The 5,361-nt window shown below is 42.3% G+C and overlaps 1 non-coding gene across 1 annotated transcript; it reads right to left on the reverse strand.

Annotated features, from left to right (window-relative positions):
• Positions 1–3,447: 3,447 nt before the first annotated feature.
• LOC132379290 (small nucleolar RNA U3) lies at positions 3,448–3,663 on the reverse strand. The gene has a single exon (XR_009507362.1). It is a non-coding gene; the product is annotated as a small nucleolar RNA U3 (small nucleolar RNA).
• Between the last annotated feature and the right edge of the window lie 1,698 nt (positions 3,664–5,361).

Here is a 5,361-nt window from a genome sequence, read left to right on the forward strand (position 1 = left end):
TAACCGGGTGTCTTCTGTAATGTAACTGGTGATTCTCCAAAAGGGGGCATGGGCAACTCTGCACCCTTCTGCCCATCAGAGTTGTTCATCCTTCGTAACAGTAACAAAACACACTGATGAAGGTAGAGCAGTGATGTAGTGTATATGGATTTCAGCAAGGAATTTGATAAGATATCCCATACAAGGTTCATTCAGAAAGTAATGAAGCAAGGGATCCAAAGGGACGTTGCTTCATAGATCCAGAATTGGCTTGCCCGCAGAAGGCAAAGAGTGGTTGTAGATGGGTCATATTCTGCATGGACGATGGTAACCAGTGGTGTGCCTCAGGGATCTGTTCTGGGACCACTCCTATTTGTGATATTTATAAATTACCTGGATAAGGAAGTATAAGTGTCAGTAAGTTTGCTGATGACACAAAAGTTGGGGGTGTTGTGGACAGTGTGGAGGGTTGTCAGAGGTCACATCGGGACATTGATAAGATGCAGAACTGGGCTGAGAAGAGGCAGATAGAGTTTAACCCAGGTAAGTGTGAGGTGTTTCATTTTTGTAGGTCAGTTTGAAGAAAGAATATAATATTAATGGTAAGATTCTTGGCAGTGCGGAGGATCAGTGAGATCTTGGGGTCCATGTCCATAGACACTCAAAAGCTGCTGTGCAGATTGACTTTGTTGTTAAGAAGGCATATGGTGTGTTGGCCTTCATCATGGGATTGAGTTTAAGAGCCAAGAGGTAATGTTACAGCTATATAGGATCTTGGTCAGATGCCACTTGGAGTACTGTGTTCAGTTCTGGTCACCTCACTACAGGAAGGGTGTAGAGGATGCAGAGGAGATTTAAAAGGATGTTGCCTGGATTGGAGAGTATGCCTTATGAGAATAGGTTGAGTGAACTCGGCAACTCCGTTGCTCCAAGGAGAAAAGGACGATGAGAAGTGACCTGATAGAGGTGTATAGGCTGATGAGAGTCATTGATCGTGTGGATAGTCGGAGGCTTTTGCCCAGGGCTGAAATGTCTAAAATCAGAGGTTGTAGTTTTAAGCTGTTTGGAAATAGGTATTGAGGGAATGTCAGGGGTAAGTTTTTCACACAGAGAGTGGTAGAATGCACTGCCAGTAAAGGTGGATACAATAGAGTCTTTTAAGAGCCTCTTAAACAGGTACATGGAGCTTAGAAAAATAGACGGCCATGCAGTAAAGAAAAACTAAGCAGCTTCTGGAGTGGGTTACATGGTCGGCTCATTATGGATTTTCTATGTTTTTATGTTGAGTTCATTTTAGTTCAGCACTGACAACCAAAAATTTGGAATTTTATTTCATTCAAATCGTGAATGATAATCACAATGATAGCATCTTTCTTTACAGCACTCAGAGATTCCTTTGGTAGAATCCTTCACCCAACTGAGGTGAAAGAGGTGCTGTTGTGCTTTTTTCACCACACAGCCGGTAGGTACAGACCAAGTGAGGTCCTCAGTTTCAATTATTGTTAACAATTCCTCATTTGCCTGTAACAAACAGTTACTGTTTTGAGTCTGAGAGTGGCCTGTCACTGGACCATATCCCTCCATACACATCTCATCCATGTACCTGTCCAAGTTTTTCTTAAATATTAAAAGTGAGCCTGCATTTACAACTTCATCTGGCAGCTCATTCCACACTCCCACCACTCTCTGTGCGAAGAAGCCCCCCCCCCCCCAATGTTCCCTTTAAACTTTTCCCCCTTCACCCTTAAGCTGTTTTTTTTTCCTCCCCTTGCCTCTGTGGAAAAAGCCTGCTTGCATTCACTATCTATACCTATCATAATTTTATATACCTCTATCAAATCCCCCCTCATTCTTCTACGCTCCAGAGAATAATCTAACCTATTCAACCTTCCTCTGTAACTCAGTTTCTCACGTCCTGGCAACATCCTTGTAAGCCTTCTCTGCACTTTTTCAACCTTATTAATATCCTTCCTGAAATTAGGTGACCAAAACTGCACACAATACTTCAAATTCAGACTCACCAATGCTTTATACAACATCACCATTACATTCCAACTCTTATACTCAATACTTTGATTTATAAAGGACAATGTACCAGAAGCTCTCTATACCTGTGACACCACTTTTAAGGAATTTGGTATCTGTATTCCTAGATCCCTCTGTTCTACTGCACTCCTCAGTGCCCTACCATTTACCTTGTATGTTCTACCTTGGTTTGTCCTTCCAAAGTGCAATACCTCACACTTGTCTGTATTAAACTCCAAATGCCATTTTTCAGCCCATTTTTCCAGCTGGTCCAGAAAACCTTCCTCACTGTCCACCACACCTCCAATCTTTGTATCATCAGCAAATTTGCTGATCCAATTTACCACATTATCATCCAGATCATTGATATAGATGACAAATTACAATGGACCAACCCAGTGCTGACCCCTGTGGCACACCACTAGTCACAGGCCTCCACTCAGAGAAGCAATCCTCCACTATCACTATCTGGCTTTTCCCATTGAGCCAATGTCTAATCCAATTTACTACCTCTCCATGTATACCTAGCGACTGAATCTTCCTAACTAACCTCCCATGCGGGACCTTGTGAAAGGTCTTACTGAAGTCCATGTAAACAACATCCACTCCTTTCCCTTCATCCACTTTCCTGGTAACTTTCTCAAAAAACTCTAATAGATTTGTTAAACATGACCTACCATGCACAAAGCCATGTTGACTCTCCCTAATAAGTTCATCTATCCAAATACTTATCCCTATCTCTTAGTACTCCTTCCAATAATTTATCTACTACTGAGTCAAACTTACTGGCCTATAATTTCCCAGATTACTCTTAGTGCCTTTTTAAAACAAGGGAACAATCTATTTAACACAGAGATGTGAGTACTGCCTGCGAGTACTGAATTTGTGGAGGCCAGGTCGTTGGGTGTATTTAAGGCAGAGATTGATGGCTTCTTACAGGCAGAAGGCCGTGTAGTGAGGCTGAGGAGGGGACCAGCCATGATTAAATGGCGGAGAAGATTCAAAGGGCCTAATTCTGCTCCTATAATTTTTTTGTAGTGGCGGTGGGGGGAGGGGTTGATGTTTCTCTCTGAATGACTTTCATGTTCTTTCTTTGTTTCCTGCCTGTCTGGAGAAGATGAATCTCAGAGTTGTATAAGGATATATACTTTTATAATAAACAAATTCTTGATTGATTGAAGTCTCTTTGTGGTGGACGAAGCGATTCCCCCAATCTGCGTCGGGTCTCGCCGATATGGAGGTCGCACCGGGAGCACCAAGAGTGAAGTGTTGCCTCACCTGGAAAGACTGTCTGGGGCCCTGAAGGTGGGGGAGCACGAGTTCTCTTTAACAGCAGCAAAAGAGGCGCGATTGTACCTGTAAGGATAAAAGAGAATTCGCGCAAGCGTACGGTGCGCCAAGGAACTAGCGCCTGCCTGTTATTTTTTGAGTAATTAAAAAGCAACCACTCAGACTGCGGATTCTCCCTCCACAACTCCCACATTGGAAGAAGGGAACGGTCATCAATGTTAACAAGCCATTGCATAAAGCAAAGCTTGAGAACTGCTTCGCGCTCAGGAGAAAACGCTGCAGCTCCTCATCATGGTTGCAGAGACCAACTTTTTTGTACAGGATTTCTCAGTCACAGACTATAGAAATGATCCTTAAAAGTATAGTCTTAACTGAACAGAGCCACTGCTTTCCTCTCCATCGACGACAGGCCACCTCTAACATACAACGACCTACGACTTTTTTTTTCTCAGCTTTTTCAAAATATGAAAAAGAATTGAATAAAAATGTTAAAAGCCTCTTTCCATCATTTCTAAACGTTAAATTTCAACTTGAGAGAAACATAGTTTCGACTCTTCAATTATTACCCAGAAGTCATGGAAATATTTGCATACATTAGCAAACAGACTCCAGCCATTGGTCTGCTCTTTATTTGAAAACAAACAATCGGGTTTATTATCAACGGCATGTGTCGTGAAATTTGTTAACTTATCCTGTGATTTTTTTCCAGATCTAAACTATTTGTAACAGGGAAGAAAATCAATAAAATCCCCTCCTCTTTCCGTCCCTGCTTTCATAGTCACATGAACAGAAATAATTCGTATCTCGGGCCCATTGAAGAGGAAATTCTCGGCAGGAGACACCTGTTGGTTTCAGCTGGTATTGCAGCAAGGAAACTGCGCGTCCGAGGATTCACCGCTGGTGGTGGGAGAGCCTGCCGCATAATTTCTCGGCCTACACAAACGAGAAGATCTGCAGATGCTGGAAATACAAAACAACACAAAAGATGCTGGAAATACAAAACAACACAAAAAATGCTGGAGCGGCTCAGCAGGCCAGGCAGCATCCGTGGAAAAGAGCAAACAGTCGACATTTCGGGCCGAGACCCTTCATCGGGACTGGAAAGGAAGGGGAGAAGTTAAGATCAAGAAAGTGGAAGAAGTTCAAAATCAGAATCAGGTTTATTATCATCGACATGTGACGTAAAATTTGTTAACTTAGCAGCAGTTCAATGCAATATAAAATCTAGCAGACAAAAAACTAATAAATAAAATAATAATAATAATAAATAAACAAGTAAATCAATTACATATATTGAAGATTTTAAAACGTGCAAAAACAGAAATACTGTATATTTTAAAAAGTGAAGTAGTGTCCAAAGCTTCAATGTCCATTTAGGAATTGTATGGCAGAGGGGAAGACGCTGTTCCCGAATTGCTGAGTGTGTGCCTTCAGGCTTCTGTACCTCCTACTTGATGGAAACAGTGAGAAAAGGGCATGGCCTGGGTGGTGGAGGTCCTTAATAATGGACACTGCCTTTCTGAGACTTTGCTCCCTGCGGATGTCCTGGATACTTTATAGACTAGTACCCAAGATGAAGCTGACTAGATTTACAACCCTCTGCAGCTTCTTTTGGTCTTGTGCAGTAGCCCCTCCTTACCAGACAGAGATGTAGCCCATCATGGTTCTATGGTTCTATGCCAAATCTCTTCAAACTCCTAAGAAAGTATAGTCTCTGTCTTGCCTTCTTTATAACTACATTGCTATGTTGGGACCAGGTTAGATCCTCAGAGATCTTGACACCCAGGAACTTGAAGCTGCTCACTCTCTCCACTTCTGATCCCTCTATGAGGATTGGTATTTGTTCCTTCGTCTTACCCTTCCTGAAGTCTACAATCAGCCCTTTCGTCTTACTAACGTTGAGTGCCAGGTTGTTGCTGTGGCACCACTCCACTAGTTGGCATATCTCACTCCTGTATGCCTTCTCATCACCACCTGAGATTCTACCAACAATGGTTGTATCATCAGCAAATTTACAGATGATATTTGAGCTATGCATAGCCACGTAGTCATGTGTATACAGAGAGT

Source organism: Hypanus sabinus, chromosome 21 (genome assembly GCF_030144855.1).
Source record: "Hypanus sabinus isolate sHypSab1 chromosome 21, sHypSab1.hap1, whole genome shotgun sequence".
Lineage (NCBI taxonomy): Eukaryota > Metazoa > Chordata > Chondrichthyes > Myliobatiformes > Dasyatidae > Hypanus > Hypanus sabinus.